Source organism: Schistocerca piceifrons, chromosome 7 (genome assembly GCF_021461385.2).
Source record: "Schistocerca piceifrons isolate TAMUIC-IGC-003096 chromosome 7, iqSchPice1.1, whole genome shotgun sequence".
In the NCBI taxonomy this organism is placed as follows: Eukaryota; Metazoa; Arthropoda; class Insecta; order Orthoptera; family Acrididae; genus Schistocerca; species Schistocerca piceifrons.
In genome coordinates, this window is record NC_060144.1 from 443,496,641 (window position 1) to 443,517,413 (window position 20,773).

At 45.9% G+C, this 20,773-nt stretch overlaps 1 protein-coding gene and 1 pseudogene across 1 annotated transcript in view; one reads left to right on the forward strand and one right to left on the reverse strand.

Annotated features, from left to right (window-relative positions):
• The window catches only part of LOC124709000 (zwei Ig domain protein zig-8-like), a 546,965-nt gene that overhangs the window by 480,678 nt on the left and 45,514 nt on the right, over positions 1-20,773 (reverse strand). The gene's annotated exons all lie outside the window — the stretch shown is intronic.
• On the forward strand, positions 6,387-6,503 carry LOC124709409 (annotated as a pseudogene).

A 20,773-nucleotide genomic window follows, 5' to 3' on the forward strand; every position in this document is an offset into this window, starting at 1 on the left:
GAACGTCTGAACTAATCTACAGAGAGCACAAACAATTCGACACAAAATTTAAACGGTTGTTAAAACACAAGATTGCCTAGTAAATGCAGTAATGCTGCTACTTGCGCACTGCTGACACACTGCTCGGCGGCGGAAGGAGACTACGCGATTTTACACTATTCAGGTACTAATACGCAATGCTACAACTCTCAAATACTACAATACACCCAACATTTATGAATTAAACAACGCAAATACCAAAAACACGCAAAGAATTAAACTATGTAGCAAATAAGTGAGCTAAGAGTATACGACTTGCTGCTGCAGCTGCTTATCCAATGGCGGCAGGTTTTGCCATGTACTTCCAGACAAACTTTACGAGCTATTTATCTGACTGATACAACAGTAGAACGCAGATTGATGGACATCAAAGGTAGAGGTAAACAGAAGGACCATACCTGAGTTACCCGTGTAATATATCGTACAACAGGGCAGACATTTGTGGAACCTTTTCTCCTAACGGTGGGACGGCCATTTGCGGCGCTGTTATCCTGATACTATTTGATCACGTCCCATAAATTTTATGTCCCTGAAGTTCTCTTGGGCGTTTCTTTCGAACTCCAAAGAGAAAAAGAAAAAAATGTTGGTGTTATAATTCGACAACTATACCCGATACAATTTACTTAAGAAACGTCAGGAGATTCACCTATATTATCCACTATCATATTATCCATTGTAACATGGCGAAAGCTGAACATCGATATATTTATTCATTATGGATATATCTGCGGTGGTCTGCTCAAGCTGTCCTTCCTTTCATATACCTGTTGAGTCTCCAGTGAGTAGCCATGTGCATTTTTTCTGGTATTTCGGCAGATACTTGTAATGAGTAACTGAAGACAGCCAAACAAATTCTGCCCATCAGGTCTTTCATACGACACCCATTGTGAACAGAAAGCATTGGTTTGTTTCGTGTTACGAAAGTAATTTTTTTAAAGCGCAATTATACGTGCCTGTTTGACACAGCTGTCCTAAATTAGTCTACTGCAACATTTGTTTTCCCAGTACCGGTACGTATTTATATAGACAGTAAAATAGGCAGAATAACCAGAAGTCTAGTACAGATTGGTTGCCACTCTGGCTCACGCCGACTGCTACCGCCATGCAGCAACGCTACTCAGTCGCTTCTGGAGTACTGGTTATGCTTCTCTTTTAAATGCCCCTGTTAACACATATCGATAAAACGAATACCTCACGAGGCTAATATATCGAAAAGGCAGTGAAAATTCAACTTTAAAATAATTTTGTTTGTAACAGGAAAGAAAGCACTGTGGAATGTGTGACTACCGGTATTTGTTTGAATTGATTCCAGCTACATATTGCAAAAACGATATTGGAAATATTTACCAAAACACCAAATAAAATGCGCTTGATGACACTTGAGAAGGACCGCTTGTATAATTTTAAAGTGATTCAAAAAGAACATATAATCTACATATACACTAGAATGCATAAATTTTTTAAACTGGGAAACATGCGTCTATGGATCTTGGGACACATATTTATGAAAGTCTAAAGTTTAGGTTACACATGTGCAACATGTCCTGTATCAGCGACACGAACAATATCACATCGATACTCGAATTCCTTTCACACAGGCTAAAGCATGTCCATCGTCACTGATTTTATGGCATTAAGGATAGGGTTCTGGAACTCTTCAGGTTCTGTGGTATTATTGGTGCATAACCGTAGTCCTTAACGAACCCCACAGGAAAAAGTCACAGGGCATCAAATCCGGTGGCCGCGGAGGGATGCTGTTTGACGATCAATCCAACGGCTAGGTAGAGTTCCATTCAGAGATTCAGCCAATTGGCGATTGTACTGAGGGGTTGCCCCGTCTTGTGGAAAAACTAAGTTGCCCTCATTCAGCGTCGGAAACAACTGGTTTTGTTAACGTAGCAACATACCTCTGGCCGTTAACCGTGTTTCCAACGAGAAAGATTGGGCGGTAAACAGATGAATCTTAACTCACACAAATTGACTTTCGCCAAATCTCATCCTTGTTCGGTGTGTGCATGTGGGTTCTGTAGGCTCCAAATTCGAACGTTGAATTTCTTTCATTTGCCACTGCGGTGGAAAGCCGTTCCACTACAGAACACGACGCGTTGCGCGGAAGTATTGTAATAGTACAAGGTGTACAACTGTGCTATCGCCGTTTTTCTCCATTTGAGGCTTTATTGAAACAAATTGGTTACACATGTACCATTTAAAGTATTTTCCATCGCTGGCCACTACTTTCTCCTATCTTTCGGGCAGTGTACGAACGCCGCGTCGAAAAAATTGTTCATCTTTTGAAGCGATCCACAAATCGATCCAATTTGTGAATTCTTCATGAAATCAGAAGTGTTGGTCATCCAGGCCATGGGCCATTGATCTAAACAGGTGATAGTCAGAGGGAGCAATGTCTGGAGAATACGGCGGGTGCGGTAGGACTTCCCATTTTAACGTTTCCAAGTACGTTTCGACCTCTTTTGCAGCGTGGGGTCGAGCGTTGTCGTGCTGCAAAATTACTTTATCGTCCCTCTCGCTGTACTGCGGCCGTTTGTCTTTTAATGCTCTGCTCAAACGCATTAACTACGTTCGATAACGAGCACCTGTGATTGTTTCACTTGGTTTTAACACCTCATGGTAGACGCCGAGCTGGACCCACCAAATGCACAGTATGATCTTGGAGCCGTGAATATTCGGTTTGGCCGTCGACGTGGAAGCATGGCCGTGATATCCTCATGATTTTTTGCGTTTAGAGTTATCGTAATGAACCCATTTTTCGTCCCCGGTCACAATGCGATGCAGAAATCCGTTCCGTTTTTGCCTCCGAAGCAAGTGTTCACAAGCACACAAACGCCGTTCAACGTCTCTTGGTTTCAGCTCACACGGGACCCAAGTTCCTTCTTTCTGAATCACGCCCATAGCATTGAGACGTTTTGAAATGGGTTTTTGTGTCACTCCCACCAATCGTTGCAATTCTTCTTGAGTTTGACGCGAGTCTTCACTCAGATATGTCTCCATTTCGGCATCTTCGGAAACATTCTCTCTTCCACCACTATGCCGGCCTACGACGTTAAAATCACCACTCTTGAAGCGTTGAAACAACTCACGACACGTTCTTTCACTAATAGCGTCCTTACCATACGTACGTGAGAGCATTTGATGAGACTCAGCCGCTGTTTTCTTCATATTGAAGCAAAACAGTAACACCTCCCACAAAAGACGAAAATTAGGCTCTAAACTGACATTTTCAATCAAGAACAACTTTATGATGTAGGCACAATCGCCTAATGTTTGAATGAGGTTATGTTGACCGAGGTCCAAGCTAACTGTCTGAAATCTGCGATCTGTTTATTTCCACCGCTACTTACCGTTGTCGCCACCTATCGGCAAACGGCGGAAGCGAAGTTGCGCACCTCGTAGCTCGTTGGAAAATGCTACACGTTTGTGTTTGTCGTCATGTCGTAGATCCTGCAACAGCTGTAACTTGTATGGCTTCATAACCAACCGACCCCTCAAAGCACGCCAAATTGTTATTGTAAGCATCTGCATTCCTCGACTGGCACGACGAGTTGATTTTGTAGGAATAAGTAGGAAAGTGGTGTGAATTCATGCGACATCTTCGTCAGAAACTCGAGAGCGGTCTGACTCTTTGCTTTGCAAAAGAGGTGCGTTCAAATATACTCCTGGAAATTGAAATAAGAACACCGTGAATTCATTGTCCCAGGAAGGGGAAACTTTATTGACACATTCCTGGGGTCAGATACATCACATGATCACACTGACAGAACCACAGGCACATAGACACAGGCAACAGAGCATGCACAATGTCGGCACTAGTACAGTGTATATCCACCTTTCGCAGCAATGCAGGCTGCTATTCTCCCATGGAGGCGATCGTAGAGATGCTGGATGTAGTCCTGTGGAACGGCTTGCCATGCCATTTCCACCTGGCGGCTCAGTTGGACCAGCGTTCGTGCTGGACGTGCAGATCGCGTGAGACGACGCTTCATCCAGTCCCAAACATGCTCAATGGGGGACAGATCCGGAGATCTTGCTGGCCAGGGTAGTTGACTTACACCTTCTAGAGCACGTTGGGTGGCACGGGATACATGCGGACGTGCATTGTCCTGTTGGAACAGCAAGTTCCCTTGCCGGTCTAGGAATGGTAGAACGATGGGTTCGATGACGGTTTGGATGTACCGTGCACTATTCAGTGTCCCCTCGACGATCACCAGTGGTGTACGGCCAGTGTAGGAGATCGCTCCCCACCCCATGATGCCGGGTGTAGGCCCTGTGTGCTTCGGTCGTATGCAGTCCTGATTGTGGCGCTTACCTGCACGGCGCCAAACACGCATACGACCATCATTGGCACCAAGGCAGAAGCGACTCTCATCGCTGAAGACGACACGTCTCCATTCGTCCCTCCATTCACGCCTGTCGCGACACCACTGGAGGCGGGCTGCACGATGTTGGGGCGTGAGCGGAAGACGGCCTATCGGTGTGCGGGACCGTAGCCCAGCTTCATGGAGACGGTTGCGAATGGTCCTCGCAGATACCTCAGGAGCAACAGTGTCCCTAATTTGCTGCGAAGTGGCGGTGCGGTCCCCTACGGCACTGCGTAGGATCCTACGGTCTTGGCGTGCATCCGTGCGTCGCTGCGGTCCGGTCCCAGGTCGACGGGCTCGTGCACCTTCCGCCGACCACTGGCGACAACATCGATGTACTGTGGAGACCTCACGCCCCACGTGTTGAGCAATTCGGCGGTACGTCCACCCGGCCTCCCGCATGCCCACTATACGCCCTCGCTCAAAGTCCGTCAACTGCACATACGGTTCACGTCCACGCTGTCGCGGCATGCTACCAGTGTTAAAGACTGCGATGGAGCCCCGTATGCCACAGCAAACTGGCTGACACTGACGGCGGCGATGCACAAATGCTGCGCAGCTAGCGCCATTCGACGGCCAACACCGCGGTTCCTGGTGTGTCCGCTGTGCCGTGCGTGTGATCATTGCTTGTACAGCCCTCTCGCAGTGTCCGGAGCAAGTATGGTGGGTCTGACACACCGGTGTCAATGTGTTCTTTTTTCCATTTCCAGGAGTGTAATAATGTGGCACACTGATTTCTGAAAGCTGGTTGGGTTCATTCCACTATTTTGGCCACAAAACCCTATTTTTCAACATTATCTCCGTTCAACGACACAGCCTCACGCAACTTATTGAGAGCAAGCCCATGTGGTACCACCGTACTGGTTGACGTCGGAGCCAAAGCCTTACAGCATCAACAACTTCCCTTTCATCATACTGCTTCCCATGCACAGTGCATCGTTAACTGGGTGCGAGATATGTGCTGTAAGCTGGATGAGGAAGAACATTTCAGCTGTGAGCTTCTGTTGGGTACACAGGCGTGTTTGTGGCATTGGGTTGTCACGAATAATGAGGAGTTCGTCAGCATTTTTGGGACAGTCGTTTCTCCAGTTTCCTCAGGGAAGCATAAAACACTTCAGAGTTGATCGTTGGACTATGACGGAGGATATCAAACAGAATAACGCCTTCAGAGTCCCAGAAAGACAGTCGCCATGACTCAATCGGCTGTGGGTGTGGCTTTGAACTTTTTATTCGGAGGGGAGGTGATATAGTATCAGTGTAGGGACTGAAAAAAAAATTCATATGGCTCTGAGCACTATGGGACTTAACATCTGAGGTCAGCAGTCAACTAGAACTTAGAACTACTTAAACCTAACTAACCTAAGGACATCACACACACAGGATTCGAACCTGTGACCGTAGCGGTCGCCCGGTTCCCGACTGAAGCGCCTAGAACCGCCCGGCCACACCGGCCGCCCTAGCGATTGCAGTTTTGTTTCCGATTCGAAGTGATGAACCCATGTTTCTCCGCCTGCGAAGATCTTCGACGCAAAATTGTCTCGATCAGCATCAAACGTGCAAACAGTTCCTAACAGATGGTTCTCCTTTGCTCCTTATGCTCTTCTTTTGGTCGGCGAGGGACCCATCGGGCATACGTTTTTGAGTACTCCAACTGGTGGACGAGTTTGTCAGTATTATCAACAGAGAGCAGTGAGGGGTCTGACTGTGATCCAAATTATCAAATGTGTGTGAAGTTTTATGGGACTTAACTGCTAAGGTCATCAGTCCCTAAACTTACACATAACCTAAATATGCTAAGAACAAACACACACACACCCATGCCCGAGGGGGGGACTTGAACCTCCGCCGGCAGACTGTGATCCGTCGATCACTTCGATTGACAGTGTCCACACATTCCAACACTGCAGGTTTCAGAGGTGTGTGTACGCGGGAAAATCGACCTGTTTGAGCGACTTTATTACAGTGATGAGCGGCAACGGCCTTGCCGCAGTGGATACACCGGTTCCCGTGAGATCATCGAAGTTAAGCGCTGTCGGACGTGGCTGGCACTTTGATGGGTGACCACCCAGCCGCCATGTGCTGTTGCCATTTTTCGGGGTGCACTCAGCCTCGTGATGCCAATTGAGGAGCTACTCGATCGAATAGTAGCTGCTCCGGTCAAAGAAAACCATCATAACGACCGGGAGAGCTGTGTGCTGACCACACGCCTCTCCTATCCGCATCCTCATCTGAGGATGACACAGCGGTCGGATGGTCCCGATGGGTCACTTGTGGCCTGAAGACGGAGTGCTTTATTACAGTGATGACAGACGCCTTACCCAACGACTCACCGTGCCTTTGTTCACTGTAAAGTATCCATAAGCATTCTGCAATCACCTGTCAATATTTGCGATGCTCCGGTTATCCGCCGAAAGAAATTCAGTGACAGCTCTCTGCTTGGAACGCACCTCCAGGGATAGGTGTACCTGTATTATTTACTGACCGCCCATCGTACTTGTTTTATTTTGCAAACTAGAGCAGTTTTCATAGGTCTCTGGACAATTTACCGTACCTGCCACAGTTCACGAGTTTCCAGTGACCTGCCAGTGATAGCACACGTAGTCCTCCGCCTGCGCCCTCTTAGTCAGCGCTAGCTCCGCCCACGTAGCTGTTGGCGCGTGCGCCTGTGCGCGCGTGGCGCTGCTCGGTTCGTTAGCCGCGGGCCCGCGGTCTCCAGGCAGTGAGGAAGCCACAGCCGCCTGCTGACTGCCGACTGCCTGCCACCGCCTCCTCGCCCCACCGCCCCCGCCGCCCCCGCGACACGCCCACACGCTCTTCTTTCCGGCGCCGTTTCCGCCGCGCCTTTTCCGCAGCGCCGCGCTGCTTCCTCGCTCGTCTGCTCCGTATTGTAGTCCGCGCCGCTACACGCAGCCCGCTGCCGGCGGTGCGCGGCTCTTGTTAGAACGTCTGGCTGTAAGGGCTCCCCGCTCCCCGATCCCTGCTCTCTGGCGACGCGACGATCGGGTATCGCGGGAGTGGAGCTGAGCAGAGCCCGGCAGAGTGCCTTCGTCATTTTGCCGCTTGTACAGACTGCGCATCTACTAGTTCTCACCACCCGTTTGCATCTAACCACGTGTACTCCACTTCGAGCGGTGTGACAGTAATAGCACCATTACCTTGAGATGTAGTGCTCAGAGTTCTCAATCCTTTTCGTAAATCTAAGATCGATCACGCACATTCGATCTAAGAGTAATCGATTACTCAGGATGAAGGCGCTTTTCTCCCATCATATCCTAAAATTTCATCTATAAGCATTTGTCCGGACGTAACATAGGGCCGTTCTCGCCTGCCACTAGAGATATAAAACACCTAAAACTGCTGTAGACCACCATAGATTATCAAATGTAAGCACAAACAACAGTAGTTATCCTTCTAACCTTGGTCAGTAAAGATTGTAACCGTGTTAACTGTACGTTAGATGTGCTGCATAATTGTCTGGCGTTACCTCAGATCTATAGTTTTTTTTTTTTTCACGTATCTGATCAATATGTTGCTAAATTCCTCTAGAAGGCTGAGGTGGTGAACTGTCTAGAAATTGAGTGAAGACACACACTGATCAGCCAGAACAGTAACCGGCCGGGGTGGCCGAGAGGTTCTACGCGCTACAGTCTGGAACCGGGCGATCTCTGCGGTCGCAGGTTCGAATCCTGCCTCGGGCGTGGATGTGTGTGACGTTCTTAGGTTAGTCAGGTTTAAGTAGTTCTAAGTTCTAGGGGACTGATGACCTCAGAAGTCCCATAGTACTCAGAGCCATTTCAACCATTTAACCAGAACACTATGACCACTGACCTGCTATCGATATAAACCCGTCCAGGCAAAAGCAGCGTCACCTGGCGAGAAATGGCAGCTAGTCAGATACATGCACTGTGGATGTACTATCAGTCAGCGTGCTGTCCGTGTGCAGAATGCGGAAGGCATGCAATTTATCTGAGTTTGATCGAGAGCAGATTGTGATATCCTGGAGGCTCGGCACGAGCATTCCGGAAACACTACGACTTGTCGGATTTTTGAGGAATATTGTGGTCAGTGTCTTCAATACGTGACTAAACTAAAATGAAGCCACATCCAGGCGTCTTGGGATTGGGCGGCCCCACGCATAAGAGATGTCGGACATCGGAGGCTCCAGAGACTGGTAAAACAGGACTTTAATACTGCTTAGGATACAAGTGGGTCTGAACAGACAGTGCACCGAACGCTCCTAAAGATGGGCCTCCGCAGCCAATGATCTATGTATGTGCCACGGCGTCAGTAACTATGGGTGAAATAGGTATACGGCCATCGGCACTGGAAATGGGCGCTGTGACAGAGCGTTGAATGGCCTGAAAAATCCCTATACCTTCTTGATCATGCCGATGGAGGCACGCAATTCCGTCGTCTTCTAGCGGAACAGCTCTTTGACACCTGTATTGTGGGACGGAGACAAGCTGGCACTCTGGGAAACAACAACGTGGGCATTTATAGGTCCAGTAGAGATCTTACAAGGCACCGTGGCCGGCAAGGAGTATCGTACACTGGTTCAAGACCATGTACACCATTTCATGAGGATCATTTATCCCGACAGCAAGGAATTGTACAACAATGTAATGCCCCATGTCATAAGTCCAGGAGTGGGTCGATGAGCACAGTAGCTAATTTCATTCGTTTCCAACTCGCCAGATCTGAACTCGATCGAACACATCTGGGATGTGACTCGTCCCTGGAGTCAATGGGAGTTAGGAGACTTGTATGTGCAGCTGTGGTGCCAGATCTCTCCAGCGACTTACCAAAACCTCATTGATTTTACTTGAAACTATTTGATTTCTAACTTGAAACTGGCAAATTTGTAGCACAAATTAAAAAAAAAAGGACAGGTTTTTGATACTTTGCTTGAAAAGGCAGCTTCCTCAAAACAAAAATGTAAAAAATACCTTCAAAATAAAAATGTATCAAACACCGCTTCAATACTTCGTCGAGCTTGCACACAACGTTTTTGTTATTTATCAATAACTTCCATACTTATCAGTAATATCAAGACACTGTGGACCTTTGATCATGACGTAGCTCATTCTATCTAGTATATAACCACAACAATAATTATGGCGATTTTTATATTTATGCATGAAAACTGCACTTGCATCAAAAGTAATTGCTTTGGTTACATAAGGTCACAGAGTTTACGTTGTCACCTAATTTTTATTACTTACAAGATGAAATTTCTATTTTGTAAGGTGATAACATATACAGTGGACTGATGCTGAACGATGTGCTTTTATCAATATGTACAAAACACAGAAAGAAACAAACAAACAACAAAGAGGAGTCGTAGGCTCTCATTTTCTCTCACATACATTCATCTTCTAGCAATGTGTCCGATACTACCGTACCCTACGATTTACTAAGTCATTTATGTATTTTACCGTAACTATCGACCCGTAGATTTGGTAGACGGCAACACTAGCTGTCACATAAAATTACTTGAAACTATTCATTTCTCTCCATGTCGAACTTTTTACTCACTGTTGTTACCTGAGTTCCTGGAATGCCTACATAACCAGCTATGTGTTACGCTGGCCAGAAATTAACTTAATTCTGCAGCTCGGCGCTGGAGAAGTACTGGTGACGCCACTTACTATCAGCCTACTTGCCCGAATTATTTTAACGAAGTCGTCGCGAGCTTCGGGTGCTGGCAGATTGCGATGTACGGTTGGGTCATGGAGGACACGTGTGATGCGACGAAAGCATGGCGGACACGAGGTGCCAAACGACGAGCCGTTGAGCAGCGACAGGGTTTTACCAGGTAACAGATTTGCCGCAACGGCACGCATGAGAGAGGAATGGAATCCATCATGCACTAGCAACTCAAACATTAGATTGAAAAAAAAAAGAAACTATACATTCATATAAGTGTGAGACCGCTTGCAAGCGTGCTACAAGGAAATCAAAGGTGCTTTTAAAATCGGTAAAAGCTCTGGACTCCTACAAAATCATCGCCAGTCATACGAGTTATGGGGAAAGAACTATTATTGTTTAAACATTTATTAATTGGAACTACGTTACAACCGCTCACAGACAAATTAAGGACACGTATGGCACACTAGTGGAAAGGTGTTGACACAAGTCACAAAGTGAGACAACTTGATGCTGCAGTTATTGCACACATAAGTTAATGAATAGGTCATTATTTATTATAAAGAGACAAAGGAAATAAAGATATCAGCTGTTAGTGGATACTGATTTAAATCAATGGGAAAATATTGAAAATTTGTGCCAGACCAGGATTCTAACCTGGGTCTCCTCCTTAATAGGTAGACCTCTACGCCATCCGGACATAGTGGTGAACACAACTGCACGGACTACACTCAGAATCAACGTATCTACACACTATATATGCAGTGCCCCATCGCCCTCATTAATCGTGACATTTCGCCTATTTCCCTTGGTGTGCATCTGCACTGGAGGGATTATTGGCCGTCCTCGTCTTAATGATATATATGTCGTGTCTTTTGGACATATCTGTAACCACATATACACTGCCTGAAAAAATACACTCCTGGAAATGGAAAAAAGAACACATTGACACCGGTGTGTCAGACCCACCATACTTGCTCCGGACACTGCGAGAGGGCTGTACAAGCAATGATCACACGCACGGCACAGCGGACACACCAGGAACCGCGGTGTTGGCCGTCGAATGGCGCTAGCTGCGCAGCATTTGTGCACCGCCGCCGTCAGTGTCAGCCAGTTTGCCGTGGCATACAGAGCTCCATCGCAGTCTTTAACACTGGTAGCATGCCGCGACAGCGTGGACGTGAACCGTATGTGCAGTTGACGGACTTTGAGCGAGGGCGTATAGTGGGCATGCGGGAGGCCGGGTGGACGTACCGCCGAATTGCTCAACACGTGGGGCGTGAGGTCTCCACAGTACATCGATGTTGTCGCCAGTGGTCGGCGGAAGGTGCACGTGCCCGTCGACCTGGGACCGGACCGCAGCGACGCACGGATGCACGCCAAGACCGTAGGATCCTACGCAGTGCCGTAGGGGACCGCACCGCCACTTCCCAGCAAATTAGGGACACTGTTGCTCCTGGGGTATCGGCGAGGACCATTCGCAACCATCTCCATGAAGCTGGGCTACGGTCCCGCTCACCGTTAGGCCGTCTTCCGCTCACGCCCCAACATCGTGCTGCCCGCCTCCAGTGGTGTCGCGACAGGCGTGAATGGAGGGACGAATGGAGACGTGTCGTCTTCAGCGATGAGAGTCGCTTATGCCTTGGTGCCAATGATGGTCGTATGCGTGTTTGGCGCCGTGCAGGTGAGCACCACAATCAGGACTGCATACGACCGAGGCACACAGGGCCAACACCCGGCATCATGGTGTGGGGAGCGATCTCCTACACTGGCCGTACACCACTGGTGATCGTCGAGGGGACACTGAATAGTGCACGGTACATCCAAACCGTCATCGAACCCATCGTTCTACCATTCCTAGACCGGCAAGGGAACTTGCTTTTCCAACAGGACAATGCACGTCCGCATGTATCCCGTGCCACCCAACGTGCTCTAGAAGGTGTAAGTCAACTACCCTGGGCAGCAAGATCTCCGGATCTGTCCCCCATTGAGCATGTTTGGGACTGGATGAAGCGTCGTCTCACGCGGTCTGCACGTCCAGCACGAACGCTGGTCCAACTGAGGCGCCAGGTGGAAATGGCATGGCAAGCCGTTCCACAGGACTACATCCAGCATCTCTACGATCGTCTCCATGGGAGAATAGCAGCCTGCATTGCTGCGAAAGGTGGATATACACTGTACTAGTGCCGACATTGTGCATGCTCTGTTGCCTGTGTCTATGTGCCTGTGGTTCTGTCAGTGTGATCATGTGATGTATCTGACCCCAGGAATGTGTCAATAAAGTTTCCCCTTCCTGGGACAATGAATTCACGGTGTTCTTATTTCAATTTCCAGGAGTGTATTTGTACACCCTTTTTGAGGTTTCCAATTCAATGAAGATTTATTGCTGAAACAGTGGCAGTGAAATGAAAATTTACAGATCATTAGCACAAGTGGTTTTGGAGTATCAAGTATGGGCCAATGTTAAAACACCCATATTAGTAAGTGGTGTAGCCTCCGCCTAGACGGGCAGCAACGCAGGCGTTGACTCTGGGGTGCAGGCGATCGTACAAGTAGCGATACGTTATTACACGGCTGCTATACTTGCTCACATCGTTCTGTAAATGCTGGTTGACGAGTCGCACGAGTCACTTCTCGTCCCATCATATCCCACACATACTCGAATGGAGACAAGTCCTTAAGATAGTGCGGCCATGGAAGCTGCTGCAGGTCTTGCAGGGCACTTTGAGTGTCACGGGATGTGTGACACGAGCGTTACCCTGTTGGAATAACAAATCAACCTTAACTGTTGCAAGATCGACAAAAGAAATGTGTCCAACATCATTCTGCACGTACCGATGGATAGTTAGTGTCCTGACCAGAAACACCGAAGGTCAACGGATGACTTGTCACATTCCAGACCATAACGCCTGGGATGGAGCCAGAGTGTCTTGGACGAATGCACTCTACGAGACAACAATCACCAGGTCTACGCTGTAAGCGCAAACAGCCATCACTTGCCTGCAGGTAGAGCCTGATTTCATAGCTGAACGCCACTACGCGCCATTCCATCTTTCGAGTGATCCTCTGACGACACCAGTCGAGCTGAGTAGTTTGATGCAGTGGTGTGAGTGGAAGATTGGTTAGTCGTGTGCATTCCCATAGTCCCAGTGCTAATAACCTATTCGCAACAGTTCGTGTTGACACGTCTGGGCTCACAAGCTGTGGCACCTGCACGAGCTTCCATTGCTGCTCTTGCAATTCGACGACCCTGGCGGACGTCTGTGCTACTTGGACGTCCAGAACATCGTTTACGGCTGTGACCACTAATACCAGCGTCGTTGCACGAAAGGACTATCCCACGAATCGAAGGCCACAATTTGACCCCCTTTCAAACTCGCTCAGTTGGCTGTTGGAGCACGACTGCTTCTACCTGGTGTGGTTGCCTGCTTGCTTCCGACGTTTGCCCCACACTGACCCTTCCGAATGCGAGCATCTATTAAAGGATAGACACAGATAGTGCTCTGATAGCTGCTACTACGCTATTTGTTGGTGGATGACATTATGAATGTGTTTGCCATCCTCAATTGCCATAGCCTGTTCAAAATGGCTCAAATGGCTCTGAGCACTATGGGACTTAACTTCTGAGGTCATCAGTCCGCTAGAATTTACAACTACTTAAGCCTAACTAACCTAAGGACGTCGCACACATCCATGCCCGAGGCAGGATTCGAACATGCGAGCGGCTGCGCGGTTCCAGAATGTAGCACCTAGAACCGCTCGGCCATTGAAGCCAGCAGACGTTGATTATAAATATATTTGTGAATATGAATAGAAGTAGAATTATAAATATGTCACAACTGGCCGTAATTTTGACGATTTATTAACACCAGAATCGATTTTCGATCACATAATGATCATCTTCAGTGCTTTAGCGTACAAATTAATGCTCGTAAGCACTCGTAGTCTATTGACTGCTAATAACTAGACAGTAGTGTCTATGAGCTTTAATTTGTACGCTAAAGCACTGAAGATGACAATTATGTAACCGAAAATCGAGTTTTGCTATTAATAAATCATCAAAATTACGGCCAATGCTGACATTCCTTCTAATTTTATTTATCGTATGGGCATCGTGCACACAGAACTCTATGGAGTTGCCAATAAATAAACAGAAGTTCTCATAGCAGCTGACGATGACCATAGTGAATTATTTGCGTCACGGACTTTAACAAGTCTGTCGCTCTGCTTGTTTCTTAGTGCGTTTATTCACTCTGATCAGTGACTGACAAACTCTTATTCGTTACAGAATTGTATTGTCACAGTTCGTCAATGAATTATTAGACGTTTCTTTACTTCAAGTAAACACTGCACTTATTCATACTTAATTCAGTGCCAACATTATTTGTTCCTTGAGATACATTTCACTTAATAATAAACAACTAAAGCTAGCAGAGTTTTACATATTGTAATGGATAAATTTGATCTACAATTTTGTTTTGTTTAACGCAACATCTGTTTGCAGTAGTATGTTACCTAAATTTGAGTAACTGTAATTTATATTCATAAGCATTAAATTATAAGTGATAAACCTTCCTGGTTTTTAATAACTGAATGGGAAGTGGGATCATGGCTTGTCTTATTTCCGAGTGCTACTCCATAATTTTGACTGCGGTCGATACTAGAAAGCTCTGTTTCCATCCTTACTTCTTCTGTTAGCAGAATAGTCACTAGGATTGTGATTTATTACGAAAAAGACTGAAAATTTCTGCATTAGAAATGTGCTCCATACCGAGTTACTTTTTCGACATTCTCTTAATAAATGACGCTGTAATAGCGTCGTGAAGTACAGGACGTAACAAAGTGCAATAGCGCCACCGTGAACACTATCTCCCTGTGCAATTTCAGTACATTGCGGCTTTCGCCAAGACTACTGACCTATTTTCCACACGGATAACACTACATCTGCATCTAAATTTACAGGAATACTCTCCAACTAACAATTAAGTTCTGGAAGCGGCTTCAGCGAACCACTTTCGCTCTATTTATATTCACTTCCACTCTCGAACTGCTCGCGGAAAAGATGAACACTAGAATCTTTTCGTGTGAACTCAGTTTCTATTATTTTATTGCAAGACCGTTTCTCGCTATATAGGTGGGTGTCGACAAAATGTTTTCGCATTTGGTGAACAATGTTGGAGATTGAAATGCCTTTGGCTTAATGACTGCCACCCCACCTCGCAAAGCATATCCGTGCCTTTCTTTGAGTCTTTTCACTGTCCTCGACAACTTTATCCGGTAAGGATCCCAATTCGCAGAGCAGTGCTCTAGCAGCGGGCAGACAAACGTAGTGTAGTCACTCTCTTTAGCAGACCTGTCGCATGTCCCAAAGTTGTGCCAATAAAACGCTGTCTTTGGTTTGCCTTCCTCTCAACATTATCTATGTCACCGTCCCCGTTTAAGTTAACTGCCAAGTATTTTTCACTATTGTAGATTCTACGTAGGGTCAAGTGACTGCAACAGTGAAACACCTTTTATTTAAATGTTGTTTTTTTTAACTTCTAGTCTCGTTGTCGTAAGATAATTTCAACATTAAAGTCTTCAGTAGGAAACTGGTATGTGTAAGACATCGTATCATATCGCAATCATGCTTGATGGCACACAGGAATGTCTGCTGTCAGTTTTAATACGTGAAAAGTCCATTCGTCTCAGACTAATGAGCTACTAACACACAGTATATGTCCTTCCCGAGATAGTCGTTATCTGCTATATTTCTCTGCGAAATATGGATGCTAGTTCTGCGGGCTTTGAGCTTACGTGTACGAAATCGGATTACGTAGCAACATTCACAAATACTCTAGTAGTTGCACCGAGAATAGCACACACAAAATGTACTGGATTAGAAATAAAAGTTCTCTGTTTGTTTAAACAATTTTTTGTATAATTCCACTTGATTTTAATTTGACAAGAACCATTTGTATTGCACAAGTGCTACAAATTCTCGAACCATATGACTGGAAAAAATTTAATTCCCAAAACCACGTAGAAAGTAGAGTGCAGTTGTTAGCTAGTTCACTATGTAAGTGTAGAGAGGGCCAGCTAAGGCATTACAGTTCGGCAAACTTGAGCAGAGCGGTGCCTGTGATATCGGTCCGTCGGCTGGAACTTGAAGCCTGATTACTAACTCACTGAGTCTCTTGCTTTAATTTTATCCTAACTACCCCCCTTCCGTGGACCTCGCAGTACTTTGTAATAGGAGACCAAGTCGAATAAAGCTTTTAGAGATAAGACTAATGTTTCCTGACGACCTTGTCTGAAGTTAACGCGAGTTTCGACAGAAGTTACTTCCTCGACAAGTTGCCAACTGGTGCGTCCCTCCCTCCACAGAGGGCGGGCATTTACAACTTGGAAACATGGTAACGCCGTTGAACCTTAAACAAAGGGAGGTAGGTGTGAAATATCCAAAGACTTATTCGTGTACTTCTTGGATACAAGTGAACCATTCGGTTTCCAACTACTGCTGTAGTTTTGCTTCCGTAGATGTATAAAAATTTTCAAATATTTCGTCAGTTTTGAGAGGTAATAATAAAGTGTTAATTTTCATTCGAGGAAAATGAAGTCAGCTAACTAATTTATTGTTTGAGTACAGATATATTCGATCGTATATACCCTCCTTTACGAGCGGCCTCTTCACAATAACAACTGCAGTGTCTCACGTTCTCATTCACCCAGTTTTTCTGTAAATTGTTGTGTAGCATAATTCCCTTTCAGTTTTAATTCTTTCGTTAATTTATCTTACAATCGCAAGCATTCATCTATTTCAAACTGGTTTTCCTTGGGTCCAATTTTAAAAACTGATAAGCTTTAAGTATTAATTAGTGGGGTTTGTACAAGAGCTAAAATGCTAAGCACACGACCCAGAATTTTTCCACTGTGTCAAAAATGTTAATAATGTTAACGACAAGCAACACAAATTGTTATTGTGAAATTTATGTTGTCGATTTCATTTGCAAACGACGCCTAACTTTCGAAAAAATAAGGTACCACGTTCCCATACAACCTTTGTGCCCTCTACCGGCATCCACTAGTGCTCGCGTAGCACGTCGGACCATTGACCAGGTCAATGTGTACTATGAATTGTTAGTGGCTGTATCTGCACACTATATCATCATTTCCTCAGCGCAGCCGAGGTAGCCGCTTTTTTTAAGTCCTAACAGGAATTCAACACCGGTAAGCTGATGCCGTATTGGATTCTGATATCACAGATTCGCGTTCTTCCATGTGTCTATCCTACTTTCAGGTCAAAATCAGAATATCACTCGGCAATGACCGTAATCTTTCAACATCCATAGCAGTTGATGTTGCCAGGATAAGCGATTTATAGAACGCTGGGAAATTTTATTGGTTTAATGGCTTACTGTAATACAGCCAAGTGAATACTTTTCCACCTCCTTCGTAGCAAGCACTATTAGTTTTTGCACTTAACTGCCTCACATTTCTATGTACATTGCCGTAGATTAACAGATTAACATTAAGGTACAGTTCATTATCACGAAATCTGATTGCACAATGAACGAGGACCAGCAACAGTAAGCGGACTCTATAATTTTTAGAGGGGTTTTTGGAAGATCTTCTAACGTTTATTCAGTTTTTGTATACATTGAAACCACCTTGCCAAAGTATCAGAGCACGCGGGAAGGACGAGAATGAGTATCGTGAAGCAATTAATTTTCTGCAATTGAACAATGCTGCAACAGTCCATGCTGAGTTGGTGAAGCATATGGCATAAAGAATTATCTCATGACACGGTGTTTAGATGGCGCTAAAGCCATCAGCGTGGGTAGGTAAGAATGAGTGACGAAGTACTAAAACGGTGGTCGTCAAACTGCGACCCGCGGGCCGCATACGTCCCGAAACAAGCATTCGTGTAACCTGCGGTTCTCAGCCTTATTGTAGGAGGGCTGTTCGGAGAGTAAGGTTTGATGTGGTGCGAAATGGAAACCAATGTGAAAATCCGATGAAGTTTTAGACCGATGCGTTGGGTAGTGTCTTTAATATGCACGTCGATCACATAACGTAGTTCTTTTCTTCTGAGGCCACAGTGAGCACGTAAAGATGCCTAGAACAATAATGTCTCCCTCAAAGTATGAGGGCCTGGCGCGAGATTCCGCACGATGTCATGCAGCCCACATAACGTAATTGTCACGCGCTTCCTTCAGCTTCTCGGCCGCAATCTGCAGGGGCAATGAAGATGCTCCTGCAGCGCTTCCAATGGGAAGTGCTTGACCACCCACAATAGAGCCCGCAATTGACTCTCCCTGAGTTTCGTCTCTGCTCACATGAATCGCTGGCTATGGAGACAGCGTTCTAACACACACAACGAGCGGCAGACCAGCGTAGAGCATTGGCAGAAAACACAGGCGGTGTCCTTCTATGACGAGGGCACTGAGAAGTTGGTACAACGCTACGTCAAATGTCTAAATCGGAGCAGAGACTACATAGATAGGTAGCTGGAAGGTGGAGCTAAGCGTTTCAAATAAAACATCGTTGATTTTCACAGTGGTTTCCATTTCACGATCTATCGGACCTTACTTTTCGAATAGTCCTCGTATAATAACATGCTTCTACGAACCAACATCTGAATGCAAAAACTTCAGCTAAAGTTAAGAGGTTCTTAGGAGCGTAGCAAGAAACAAAAATACGGATACAGTAATATTTAAGATGTGTTTCACTAACGTTGGTGCCGGCCGGGGTGGCCGAGCGGTTCTAGGCGCTACAGTCTTGAACCGCCCGACCGCTATGGTCGCAGGTTCGAATCCTGCCTCGGGCATGGATGTGTGTGATGTCCTTAGGTTAGTTAGGTTTGAGTAGTAAGTTCTAGGGGACTGATGACCTCAGCAGTTAAGTCCCATACTACTCAGAGCCATTTGAACTATTTGAACCACTAACGTTGGTGAATTCTACCGTGCGGTACGCTGGCCGCTTACCTAAGGGGCAGCGTAGCCACTGCGCGTTTAGGGAATGCGAGAGTGGGAATGTTTTTATTGTTTGTCTATGAGTACTGACAAACCTAGTGCATGTGCGACTCGTACCGATCAGCTGCTGTGCTGTAAATTTTGGCACGGAAGTAATTTGTAGTTATGAACGCGCATTATAGTGACGGCCATCTTCAAATGCGGTACGCATTTGTTGCAAGGAATATGATATTAAATAAAGGCTGTTGTAGTACAACACAATGTGTAGACGAAAAATGAGATTCAGAGCAATTGATAAACATTTATGATGTTGCGTGATGCATTTCAGTGTAAGTTCAAAATGTTCAAATGTGTGTGAATTCTTAAGGGACCAAACTGCTGAGGTCCCTAGACTTACACACTACTTAAACTAACTTATGCTAAGAACAACACACAGACCCATGCCCGAGGGAGGACTCGAACCTCGGGCGGGAGGGTCCACAATATGAGTATAGTTACTGTTATTACTCAGTAAATCATCCGCTCAGACAAACAGCACCTCCGTTAGGAAATTACCGTGTCACAGCTACGAGGGCTCCGAGGATGGCAGTAATCTGAGACAGAGACCAGTCGACGCGAAGCGTTCCGAATGGTGCCGACTCTTAACGATCAGTACTTGGGGACCGGCGGTCAACTTTCCGTGCCCGTTCGATAGCTACTTATTTGGAGCCCATGAGACATCAATTTATGTAGGTTACCAGTTAATAATAAATCGGTACAAATGCGGCCAGAAGTCACGCACCACTTTTTAAGTATTGGCTCTTGACGACCTCTGAACTAAATGGCTATGTATCTAAGAAGAGTCGCAAGAGAGCTGGAGGCACTAGTGCTCAACCATCGGCGTACCAAAATCAACGCAACATTGGAAAAAATTAAAATCAACTGTGGATAATTTTTCAGCATGACATTTTGAACGTGAAAAAGATCTCCGGTCGCTAGGTCCAGTCACTGCTAACCTCTACTCAAAGAGCACTCGAAATCAGGTAGCAGCGAACATGAATTAGACCGCTCCAGATAACACATTCAGTTGCATAATCACCTTGGACGAGTGTTGGGTGTTTAGCTACGACCATGACACAGTGGAGCAAAGCAAACAGTGGAAATACATTGATCTGGCACCGTCGAGAAACGGCAGTTGACCCTGCATGTAAATAAATGTAATATATTTCGCATACATAGCAAAAGAAATCCACTACTGTACAACTACAATATTGATGACAAACCACTGGAAACATGACAATCCAGAGAGACTGTAAGTGGAATGGGAAAAGCAGATGCCAGACAGAGATTTATAGGAGGAATCTTGAGGAAATGTAAGTCGTCCACGAAGGAAGTGGCTTTTAAGGGGTTAGATTGACGATTCTTGAGTTTTGTCCATCTATCTCGGATCTCTGACAAGTAGGACTGATAGAAAAGGTAGAGAAAATCCAATGAAGAGCGGCGCGTTTCGTCAAGGCATCGTTTACCGGCGTGAAAGCTTTACGGAGATGTTCACTAAATTTCATTGGTAGACGTTACAAGAGAGGCGTTGCACATCACGAAGAGATTTACTATCGAAATTTTGAGAAAGAACTTTCAGGGCAGAGTGGGACAACATATTACTTCCCCACACTCCCCAAATACGTCGAGAAATTAGAGCCAGTACAGAGGCTTACCGACAATTATTGTTCCCAGCGCTGTTCGCGAGTGGAACGGGGTTGGAGGACTCAGCTAGTGGTA